General features: G+C 36.6%; 1 pseudogene; it reads left to right on the forward strand.

Annotated features, from left to right (window-relative positions):
• The first annotated feature begins 9664 nt into the window (after window positions 1-9664).
• LOC117033711 (NADH dehydrogenase [ubiquinone] 1 alpha subcomplex subunit 5-like) lies at window positions 9665-10103 on the forward strand (annotated as a pseudogene).
• The last annotated feature ends 3108 nt before the right edge of the window (window positions 10104-13211 follow it).

Below are 13211 nucleotides of genomic sequence, written 5' to 3' on the forward strand. Positions count from 1 at the left end.
ATGGTGGGCTGTGCCCCCTGCAGCTAAGATTGAAAACGGCAACTGGACTTGGAGCTGAGCTGCGCCCTCCCCAACTAGATTAAAGGATGACTTGGAGCTGATGGGCCCTGGAAGGATACACTGTTCCCCAATATTCCCTACCCCCCCCCAAAAAAAAGAATAATAGCAGAAAACATAAGGAAACACCTTTTCTTGACTTTGGTCTAAGCAATGATTTTTCTGGATATGATCCAAAAAGTACAGGCAACAAAAGCAAAAATAGAGAAATGAATTTGTATTAACTAAAAAGCTTCCATAAGCAAAGGAAACAATCAACAGAGTGGGAGAAAATATTTGCAAACCATACATCTGATAAGCGTTAATACCCAAAACATATAAAGAACTCAAACAGCTCAATAGCCAAAAAACAAGTAACTCAATTAAAAAATGGACAAAGGACCCAAATAGATATTTTTCAAAAGAAGACATATAAATGGCCAACAGATACATAAAAAGGTGCTCAATATCCTAGTTATCAGGGAAATGCAATCAAAACCACAATGAGATATTATCTCACACCTGTTAAACTAGGTATTTTCAAAAAGACAAAATTGTACACTGGTTCAGCCATTATAGAAAACAGTATGCAGTCTGCTCAAAAAAATTAAAAATAGAACCTCCATATGATCCAGCAATCCCACTTCTGGGTAGATATCTAAAGGAAATGAAATCAGTATCTCAAAGAGATACTTGCATTCCCATATTTATTACAGCGTTATTCACAATAGCCAAGGTATAAAAACAAGTGTCCACCAACAGCTGAATGGATAAAGAAAATGGAATATATATATATATATATATATATATATATATATATATATATATATATATAAATAATAGAATAGAATTATATATATATATATAGTGGAATAATATATATTATATATAAAATATTATATATATAAAGTGGAATATTATTCAGCCTTAAAAAAGAAAGAAATTCTGCCATTTGTGACAACATGGATGAAACTGGAGGATGTTATGCTAAGTGAAATAAGCCAGAAGCAGAAAGACAAATACTGCATGATTTTATATGTGGAATCTAAAAAAGTCAAACTCATAAAAGCAGACAGTAGAATGGTAGTTGCCTAGGGCTGGGGGATGGGGAAAATAGGGAGATGTTGGTCAAAGGGTACAAAATTTCAGTTATGCAGGATAAATAAATGCTGGGGATCTAATATACAGCACAGTGACTATAATTAATAATATTGTATTGTATACTTAAAATTTGCTAAGACAGTACATCTTAAGTGTTCTCACTACCAAAAAGAATCTTACCGACGTGAGGTGATGAATATGTTAATTAGCTTGATTGTTGTGATCATTTCATAATGTGATCAATTCAAAGTTATACAAAGTCATAACTTTGTATAATTCAAATATATACAATTATTATTTGTCAAAAAAATAAATATGGGACAAATTTCTTTTAAAATAATCACATAGTGATCTATTTTTTTGACATGCCAAAATATATTTAACCAATATCTTAATATTTTTTTTCTATTTTTATTACATTACAAATAACCTGAGCTAATATTTTAGCTATCTGGTTTCTTTTTTACTGGATTAATTTCCATAGTTAAAAACGATAAACAATAACATACACACACATACATATCATGAATACTACTGAGTCAAAAAAAGATGAAGTGTTGCCATTTGCAACAACATGGATGGATCTGGAGATTATTATGCTAAGTGAAATAAGTCAGATGGCAAAAGACAAAATCATGTAATTTTACTTGTATGTGGAATATAAAACAAAAAAAGAAACAAATGAGCAGAACAAAACAAAAACAAACTCATAAGTGCAGACAGCAGGTTGGTAGTTACTAGAGGGGTTTGGGGGAGAGGAAAATGGGTAAAGCGGATCAAGTGTATGGTGAGGATGGAAACTAGACTTTTGGTGGTAAGGATGCTATAGTGTATACAGCTACTGAATTATAGTGTTGTATACCTGAAACTTATATAATGTTATTAACCAATGTTACCTCAATAAAAATTTTTTTAAATAGAATTAATAAATAAAATAATAAGGATAACTTAAGCAGCTACATTTTAGCTGTGTTTCATTCTCTTTACTCCACCTTTGACTTGGTAGCAGAGAGAATGTCCATTCTTAGTGGAAGTTTGTAGAATATGACTAAGTGATCTACTGCTTTACAGTCTTTAAGTAGACAGGTTCATACTTTACAAACAAAAACTACCAACCTGAGACCCAGTCCCTAATCGTTCCCAGTTCACCTCCTCCTTCTTCACTTCCTGCCTTGCTGAGGCTCCCACCCTACCCAACTTTTGCCTTATTTCTCTAGCCCTTTTATCTTATCTCTGGTCAGAAGAGCAACCTGGCTGTACCAATTATATGACTCACAATGGTGCTAGCCTGTCATACATCACTGCCCACAGCTTTGCTCCTATTGGTTCAGTCAAGAAAGTCTCTAACTCCAGAGTGCGGTGGACCACAAAATCCCCAGGAGGTAAGTAACCATGACCTACTGATTCTTTTTGGCTCCAAGTTCTCATTTCTTTTGCTGTCTCCTAACTTGACTTGAATTGTTTTCCCTCTGTGTTAGAATACCGTATACAATATCAGATATCCAATTCTGGAATGGTGGCAGAAGTTGCTTCTCAGACCTGCTGCCCAGTGAAACAACCATACTGGTGAAAATTATTTTTCAAAACCAACCATTTGAAGTCCTAGAGAGTGTCCTGAGGGCATAAAATAAATGAAGAAATATTTATTAAAGAAAATCTTCTAAATCTCAGTAAGAACCATGACCTATGGTACTTAAGCTATGACCTATACGCTGCCTCTTCTTAATCCCAGACCAGGGTGACAGGAGCTCCACTCCAGGTTGGTGTGGCCAAGAATATGGGCCCTCCTATTGCCCCAGCTCCCAGTCAAGGACTATGGTATCTCTCCCGGAGTTCAGGCTGCCAGCATTTCTCAACCCCTCAGCTTTATGTTGCAGGGGCCAAATTCCAGGTGAGTGTGGCCAAGAGATTGGGTCTGCCTTCCTTCACCCAGCCCCACTCCAAGGACAGAGGCTCTACCCTAGATATGGCAGGTCAAGAATACTGGGCCGCTTGGGCGGCTGGTTGATTCAGTTGGTTAGAGTGCAGAGCTCATAACACCAACGTGCTGATTTGATTCCCACATGGGCCAGTGAGCTGCGCCCTCCACAAATAGATTGAAAACAAGGACTCCACAACTAGATTGAAAATAATGACTTGGAGCTGAGCTGCGCCCTCCACAACTAGATTGAAAAATAAAAAAGAAAGAAAAATGACAACTTGACTTGGACCTGATGGGTCCTGGGAAAATGCACTGTTCCCCAATATTCCCCAATAAAAGTTTTTTAAAAATTAAAAAAAAAAAGTAGAATACCGGGCCCCCATCGTCCTTGTCCCAGCTTGCTTACAGGGCAAGTTCCTCTCTGGGAGGGATAAGCCAAGAAGACCATCATGCTGCTCATAAAGAGGGGTGTCACTTTGACGGAATTGTGCCACTGTATCCACCGCCAGTTCTAAGGTTTTTCCCACAAGGAGAGGCAGCCCATAAGAACAGACAGCTCTCCCCAAAGCTGACTTTATTTGAAACAGAGTGTGATAAAGTTTATGTCTAAGGGTGCTCTTGGAAGCAATGGCAGTTGTAGTGATAAGAAACAAGAGGAAGCTGGTAGTTCCATGAGATTAAAATTAAACCACAAGTCAGCTAGATTACCAGAGAACCAGGGAAAGAGACAGCTAAAAGCAGCCTTCCTGGAGTTGGAGCAAACCTGAAAGACTGGCCTCAAAGTTACTCCTGCAAAGGGGTCTGGAGCAATATATTGTCATGCAGGGTGTCATGCGGGGTCTCTGGTCCCACTCCCCATATAAGAACGCAGGATATGGTGAGGCCAAAAAGGAACACCCATGGAGCTCATACCGTCATACCACTATATTCTCACTGGCAGCCGGGTGAGACACACGCAGTAGGATCCACATGCAGTAGGACCCACATGATCCCCAGTCCACCCTTCACTTTTTTCTGCCTGCCAACCAACCATCCAATCAACGCAGTCCTGGCAATTATATCAGTAGCCAATTGGCTAACCCGTTACAGCTGACAGCCAACCAATCACAGTTGATGGTCATTCACCACCCAAGCCAGCACCTCCCAAGGGGAAGCCAAGAGCCTGGAAACTGCTCTCTGGGAGTCTGTCCCCACAATATGTACCAAGATATTGTAATAAACAGTAGAGCAACCAACATGTAATTAGTAGATCCTAACAGCTGGATGTGATACCAACGGAGGCAGACAGCTTAACCGAGAGATAAGGGTAAAAGATAGTCAGAGAGCACTGCTAAAATTACTGCTTTCTCAGTGACTGTGTAAATGTCCAAATTGTGCACCTAAAGAGCAACTTCAGAGGCTTCACACTGTGGGGAAAATAGACTTCCCTAAAATAGCCAAGTCAAGTTACTAAACAAATAAATAAGCAAAGAACAATATCAGGCAGCCACAGACGGGTAGAGAAGAACCAATGCCTAGCATTGCTAAAATATATTATTAAATATCTAGTTTTCCATAAAAATTTCAAGATATACAAAGAAACAAGAAAGTGTAACCCATACCCAGGAGGAAAAAAGCAGGCCACCAAAACTGCCTGTGAAAAGGCTCAGATGTCAGACTTAACAAAGACTTCAAAATAGTTACCATAAATATGTTAAAAGAACTAAGGAAACCATACTTAAAGAAGTAAAGGAAGGCATGATGACAATTTCTCATCAAATAGAGACTATCGATAAAGAGAGAAATTATATATATAACCAAATAGAAATTCGACAGTTGAAATGCACAAAGTAAAAAGAAAAGTTCACTTGAGGGCCTCAACAGTAGATTTAAACTGGCAGAAGTAACAATCAGAAAACTTGAAGATAGATCAATAGAGATTATGCATTCTGAAAAACACAGAGAAAAAAGAATGAAGAAAATGACTAGGTACCTTGAGAAATGTGGGACACTATTAAATGTACCAACATATGCATAATGGGAGTACCAGAATGAGAGGACAAAAAGAAGAAGAAAAAAAAAATTTGAAGAAAAAATAGCTGAAAACTTTCTGAATTATTTGAAAAATATTAATCTTGAAAAATTAGAATACATTTGGAGGACTCATATCTATAATCAAGGCTGTGCAGTATTAGCATATAGATAAACATATAGACCAATGAAATCTAATTGAGAGTCCAGGAATAAACCCTCACATTTATGGTCAAGTGATTTTCAGCAAGGACACCAAGATAATTCAAGAGTTTTCAACAAATGGTGCTGCTAAAACTGTATATAGCCCCATGCAATACAATGAAATTGGATGCTTTCCTTATGCTATGACTCAACTTGGATCAGAGGCCTAAATGTAAGAGCTAAAACAATAAAATTTAGAAGAAAATATAGGAGTAAATCTTTGTGACCTTGCATTGTGTTAAGCCTTCTTAGATACGAAGTCCAAAGTGGGATTATATTAAGAGAATAAATTAAGTAAACTTGTTGGAATAGTTGAGCAAATTTATGAATATTCTGACTTCCCATTTAGTGTCACCATCCTAGTTTTTGTGGATAACTTTATTAATTCCTCTCTAGTCCTTACAAAGTTCTTCAATTTCTTCTTCAAGGTTGTAGTAGAGCCATCACTACCCTCTATAACAAACAATGCATTTCACTATTTGTGTGTGGTCTGAAAACCCTTAATTCGTCCATATCTTCTAGATATTCATTAAAAGACTTCCCTGTTTGTAGGCAACTTCATTGAGTGCAGTGGTCCCCAGGGTTTCTAGCATTGTTTAAATAATTCTTTCCCTCTCTCTGTCTGCTTCCTGCCTGGTTTGAAGACTAAGCTTGTCCACATGTAAAAGAAATCCAAAATAATAGTGGCTTAAGTAAGAAAGAAGCTATTTCTCTCATAAAAGAAGTCCAGAAGTAGACAGCACAGGGCTGTTTTGGTGGCTCCAGCCATTAGGGGCCCAGGCTCCTTCTCCCTTTCTGCCGTGCTATTCTAATTCATGGCTTCCATCCTCATGGTGGCTGGAGCTCCAGCCACTGCATCCACATTCCAGACAGCAGGAAAGAGGCAGAAGAAAGGAGTTGTTCAGGAAAGTTATCCAAAGTTGAAAATAAAGCAAAAGGTGCTGTGTGTCCTGCCAATGTCATACTAGAGCGTTGTCAAGTTCCCAAGAGTTATATCACTTGGAGAATGACATACTTTTTGGTTACTGTTGATTAGTGTTCAGATTCTAAAATTAGACGCTAACTTGTAAAACACTGCTGACTTACAAATGAATTTTTCTTAGGAAAGATAGTTTGAGTACTTTGATGAACATTTACCTCTTTTGTATCTTACCTAACATTCTTATTTCAGGATTTCATTTTTCCCTACTATACCGGCTTTGTCAGCTTGCTGGCTCCACTCATTAATGAATCAATCACATTTTGGCATGTGCTTGGATGATGTATGGGAATTACGTGGGTTTTTTGTTGTTGTTTTGTTGGTTTTTGTTTGTTCGTTTGTTTTAACATTTATGTTTCAACACTAGGAAGGACAAAATGGCTTTCTCCTAGCTGAGTCAGCAATCTTCCTATACTTCCCACCTAACATTTCTACTTATATCTCTTTGACCAGAACTTCTGTAGTAATAAGGCCACACCTAGCTGCAAAGGAGGCTGAAGAATGTAGTCTTTTATCTAAATGCATTGGTACCCTGATGAAAATCAGGTTCTCTTACTAAGATAGGGAGGCAGAAATTAGACAGCAGAGAGCAACTGATAGTCTTTGCCACAAGAACATAGAAACCCTGATTATGCCCCCTTTATCCAGGATTTTTGCCTTTCTCTCTCTTTGCCTTGGCTTCTTTCCAGCAGTCTAAAAGCATACTCTAAGAACTCCAATAGCTGTAACCCCTTGGTCCTGATTCCTTCTCTAGTTATCATGACAACATTCCTCTTCTTTCTTCATCCACTTTCATCAGAGTTTGGTTCCTCTCACCCTACTAAACCTGCTCTCATAGAGTACTGCTGATCTTCTAACATCAAACTCAAATCAACTGCATTTTGCACAAATCAAATGTTTAATAAATAATTACTGAATTATTCCATTTGCTATCTAGTTATTCTTTCTTAGGACAGTGTTATTTTCTATTTTTCTTAATTGTAAAACTAATATTTTAATTTTATTATGGATTAAATAGGTTCTTTTCACCTGTCCATGAAAACCTAATTATCACACATCACTTTGGTTCTGTGCAAAAATGCATTCTAACTTCCAAAAAATTAACCTAACAGCACACTTTGGAAATGACTTTTTGTAGGCTCAGGTTTTTTTATTCAGTTCTCCCCTCTAGTGCATAGAAAAAAGAAATTGGATGTTTGTTGCTAATAAAAGCGGATTTCACTTAGGTTGTTTCTGCAGCACAACAGAGGCAGTGACAAGATGTTTACCTGGTTAAGTCGTAAGGGAACACTACCCATTTTGAACCTAACAAGGGAAAAACGCCAATAAGATCCTTTGTTTTCCTGTTTTTGAAACTCCCTCTTGATTCTTTATCAAAATATGGATCTAGCTATTTTTAAGTTTAATTTGTCCTAAACCAGAGAGCCTAGTGTCCTAAATGTATATATATGTCCTAAATGTGTATATATGTCCTTGCTGTCCATAAGCCTCTTCTGCTTTGCCTGCTATATTTATCACATAGGAGTCCTCTTCAGGGATTTGGGCCTGGGACAGTGGGAACCCAGATGGTTAGAGATTGCAGGCAGGATGTAGTTATGCTGCCCCAACGTGGCAGATTCCATTCCATTTCAAATGCTGCCTCATTTTTTTCTCTCATGCTTCTTTGAAAAACCAACACACTAATGAGGAACAGTTTCTTAGTGAGTACATCATAGGATATTAAAGGGGTGGTATAGGCTTTAGGGGGACCCCACGATTTCTACCACCCCTTCCTCCCAGGTTTTGGGGGACATACATGGAGGTAAGATGAAAGCTCAGAACTTGAGTAAATGACCGTCATCTGCTATATCTGAAGAACATCTCTAGCAGGGAGAAAGCAAAACCCCCAGGGAAGAAGTTCGTCAGTTTTTAATTAGCTGGAGTTTATCTGATTCTGCCAAACTCTAGGTTGCAAATTTGGGACCCATAAGGTAAATATGGCCTTCAGATGTTCTGTGTTTGGCTGATACAGTGCTTTTGTTTATGCTTGGTTTAAGTTTTAAAACAATATTTAAAGGAAGATTTCATATAAAAATACAGACTTCTGGCTCCTTGATATTGTATTACTCAGTTGTAGCAATATTTGATTGGAACTGAGTAGTTGCTCTTACCTACATAAAGTTTGCCCTCTGTATTTTGTCACAGTCCTCATTTCTTTTTATTAGACACCCAGGTGCTTCCCTCATTTACAATACCTACTGTGCCGCTGTAGGCACTTGAGTTTAGGATCCCTATTGTAGACAGCGAGAGATGGGGAAGGAGGTAGAGGTATAAAGGAAGACATCACAGAGAAGGGGAACTTAAGATGGTCCTGGAAAACTGAGTAGAAATGTTCTAGGTATAGTGGAGAAGTAAGTAAGGGCACTCCAGGTAGAACAGACAGGCAGAGAAAAGACACAGAGTTATAAAGGTTATTGGGAAGGATCAAATAGAACCTTCAGAAATGCTAGAATAATGTTTCTGCCTGACCTTGGATTTCAACAGACTTCATTCAGTTCTAGTCCAGCCTCTACCATATACTGTCTGTGTGACTTTGTATAAATTATATTTATCTGAGCCTCAGTTTATTCATCTGTATAGTGGATAGAATAGTAGCTCTACCATATTATTGTGATTACAGAAAATGGTCGTGTAGATTTTTATATAAAAATATGTACTGAAGTACACTATACATACTAAAAAATGCACATGTCATAAATATGTAGCCAGTAGATTTTAACAAACTGAACATATCCATGTAACCAGTACCAGATCAAGAAACAGAAAATACCAGCACTCCAGGGGTCCCCCTCATGTTCCTATCCAGTCACTGGCTGCCCCTACAGAGTCCCCACTCTCCTGACTTTTAACAGTATAGATTAGTTATACCTACATTTTTACTTTATATAAGTGGAATCATATTTGTAGGTAAGATTTTTACCTTGCTTCTGCTCAACATTATATTTTGAGATTCACCTATATAGTTTGTAGCTGTAGGATAGATAGATCATTCATTTTCATTGCCATATAATATACCATTGTACAAATACCCCATCATTTATTTATCCATTCTTGGTTAATGGACAGTTAGGGAATTTTCTGGTTTAGGCTCTAAAAAATAGTGTGCTTTATGAAAATTCTACTATATGTATTTTTGTGAACATATGCTTAAATTTCTGCTGAGTATACACATAGGAGTGGAATTAGAGGGTCATAGGCTATGAACATGTTAAATTTTATTAGATATTGCCAAATCGTTTTCCAAAATTGTTGGAACCAATTTATACATCCAACAACAGTCTATGAGAATTCTGTCTGCTTCACATATTTTTTAATAAACTGGTATTTTCATTTTCATTTTTTGCCATTAGATAGGTGTATAGGGGTATCTCGTGATGGTTTTAAAGTACATTTCCTTGGATGCTGTCATTCCCTTGGTGGGCTTGCAGAAGAAGACCACTGGCCTTATGGGGTTGGTTGTATGTGAGAGTCCACATGCGAGGCTAGGAATATTGTACACAAATATTCTTGATGTTCTTGAGCAAATCCCTAAAAATATAGCATTTAGATAGTATACAGAACAGATTACAGATGAGAAGCTGGGTGTGGTTAAGCTGGGTGTAGCATATAGAAAATATACAGAACAGATTACAGATAAGAAGCTGGGTGTGGTTAAAGTGGAACCAGATGTTAAAATATTCGAAGACCAACCTCAGGATGGCCAAAGAGGTGATTCTTTAGGCTGAAAATGAACCAAGTTTGGCAAGAAAAATTATACAATGGAAACCACAGGAGGCTTTAGTGGAAGAGCCTCCTGTCAACCAATGGAAATGACTGATATAATTATCATTAAATGGCTTGTGTGTTGACAGGAAACTGGTGTAATTAAATGTTCTGTTATCAAAAATATTTCCTTACTATTGACATCTTATAATTAAGAAAACTGATATAGAACATATTTAGTAGACTTGTTAAAATTGATGATTATGTATAGGGACTTATGAATCAGTTTTTGAAATAATCATTGAATAATCATTCAAATTATTTTTTTAAACAGAGGTTGTGGGAAATTTGAAAGTTAATTGGAAAAATTCTTATAGATTTCAATACAGAGGCCATGCTTAAAAGGTGAGATATTTTAGGTGGTATCTTCAACATATCATTTAATTTTTTTTATTCTGAAAAACCAGAAAAGTTACATTATTATTATTATTAGTAGTAGTAGTTGTAGTAGTAGTAGTAGTGTTACTTAAACAATAGGTGTTTAAAGTGAAGAAGTAAGAGTAAAAACCATCAAATTAGAGTTCATTGTACAGTTGAGGAAATTGATTTGGTGTTTGAAAGATTTCTTATTTATAGTGGTAGTTAGAAAAACTTTTTCTTTTGTCTCATTTAGGGAAGTTTGCTTTCTAGCTCTTAACCTTTAGTTTTCTTCATTAACCTAACTACATCAGGACAGCGAATTTATGTAAAAGAGGAGATATTAAAAGTTTATAAAGTTTATTTGGCATATAGATAGACTTATATTCAAAACATTTTAGTGGTGTAGTTATAACTTCAAAGTGGAATCACCAAGTAGTTTTTACTAAGTTTCCAATATGAGTGCAACTCACAGAAGATTAGTGCTATTCAAGGAAAGAAGCAGTTGACAAGCTTAAGGTTAAACAAAAATAAAATTACTTTCCATGTGTCCTCATCTTTTCTTTCTAGCCTCTATCATTTCTAAATATTCTGGTAAATTTGGTATAATTTGGTATTTCTTTCCTTCAAAGATAGTACTTTGGGTGTGTGTGTGTGTGTGTGTGTGTGTTTTGCTATTTCTTGTGGCAAAGCACACACTGTCAAAATGAGAGCTATAAATTAAATGCTAAATAAATATTTAAAAATAATAATGTATATTTCCTTGATGGCTAAGGACAGCAAGCACTTTCTCATATGTTTATTGAGCATTTAGATATTCTCTTTTGGGAAATGTCTGTTAAAATCTTTTGCCCACTTTTTTAGTGGATTACCTGTGTTTTTTTTATCGAATTGTATGATAATTAATGTATTTGGGTATCGGTCGCTGTTGGATATATGTATTGCAAATATCTTGTCCTACTCTGTAGTTACTTTTTCACTTTATTAATGTCTTTTGATGAACAGAAGTTCGTAATTTTTTTTTTAAATTGAAGTTTATTGGGATGACAATTGTTAGTAAAGTTACATAGATTTCAGGTGTACAATTCTGTATTACATCATCTATAAATCACATTGTGTGTTCACCACCCAGAGTCAGTTCTCCTTCCATCACCATATAATTGATCCCCTTTACCCTCATCTACCACCTCCCTCCCCCCTTACCCTCTGGTAACCACTAAACTATTGTCTGTGTCTATGAGTTTTTCTTTCTCATTTGTTTGTCTTGTTCTTTTGTTGTTTTCGGTTTATATACCGCATTTCAGTGAAATCATATGGTTCTCTGCTTTTTCTCTCTGACTTATTTCGCTTAGCATTATACTCTCAAGATCCATCCATGTTGTCACAAATGGTCCCATTTCATCTTTTCTTATCACCAATTAGTATTCTGTTGTGTATATATACCAAAACTTCTTTATACATTCATCTATCGAAGGACATTTTGGTTGTTTCCATGTCTTGACCACCGTAAATAAAGCTGCAGTGAACATTGGAGCACACTTGTCTTTATGGATAAATGTTTTCAGATTTTTTTGGTAGATACCCAGGAGAGGGATTGCTGGGTCATATGGTAATTCTATTCTTAATTTTTAGAGGAACCTCCACACTGCCTTCCATAACAGCTGCATCAGTCTGCATTCCCGCCAACAGTGTATGAGGGTTCCTTTTTCTCCACAGCCTCTTCAACACTTGTTACTATTTGTCTTGTTCATGATAGCCATTCTAACTGGGGTGAGGTGATATCTGATTGTGGTTTTTATTTGCATTTTTCTGATGATGTTGACCATTTTTTCATATGTCTATTAGCCTTTTGTAAGTCCTCTTTGGAGGAATGTCTCTTCAGATCCTCTGCCCATTTTTCAATTGGGTTGTTTGTTTTTTTGTTGTTGAGTTTCATGAGTTCCTCGTGTATTTTGGATATTAGCCCCTTATCAGAGGCACTGTTTGCAAAAATGTTCTCCCATTCAGTTTGTTGCCTCTTTATTTTGTCCATGTTTTCTTTTGCTGTGCAGAAGCTTTTACATTAGATATAGTCCCACTCGTTTATTTTAGCTTTTACTTCCCTTGCCTTTGGAGTCAAATTCATAAAATGCTCTTGGAACCCAAGGTCCGTAAGTTTAGTACCTATGTTTTCTTCTATGCAGTTTATTGTGTAAGGTCTTATGCTTAAGTCTTTGATCCATTTTGAATTAATTTTGGTACATGGTGACAGATAGCAGTTCAGTTTCATTCTTTTGCATGAGGCTTTCCAATTCTCCCAGCACCATTTACTGAAGAGGCTGTCTTTTCTCCATTATATGTTTTATGCTTCTTTGACAAAAATTATCTGTCCATATTTATGTGGGTTTATATCTGGGTTCTCAGTTCTATTCCATTGGTCTATGTGTCTGTTTTTCTGCCAATACCGCGCTGTTTTTGATTATTGCAGCCCTGTAGTACAAGCTAAAGTAAGGGAATGTGATACCTGCAGCATTGTTCTTTTTTCTTAGGATTGCTTTGGCTATTCGGGGTCTTTTGCGGTTCCATACAATCTGATAATTTTTTGTTCTGTTTCTTTAAGAAATGCCTTTGGGATTTTGATGGGATTGCATTAAATTTGTATATTGCTTTGGGTAATATGGCCATTTTAAGTACGTTGATTCTCCCAATCCATGAGCACGGAACGTCTTTCTATTTCTTTGTGTCTTCTTCTATTTCTTTAAAAAATGTCTTATAGTTTTCAGCATATAGGTTTTTCACATCCTTGGTTAAGTTTATTCCTAG

Source organism: Rhinolophus ferrumequinum, chromosome 14, assembly GCF_004115265.2.
Source record: "Rhinolophus ferrumequinum isolate MPI-CBG mRhiFer1 chromosome 14, mRhiFer1_v1.p, whole genome shotgun sequence".
NCBI classification, from domain to species: Eukaryota; Metazoa; Chordata; class Mammalia; order Chiroptera; family Rhinolophidae; genus Rhinolophus; species Rhinolophus ferrumequinum.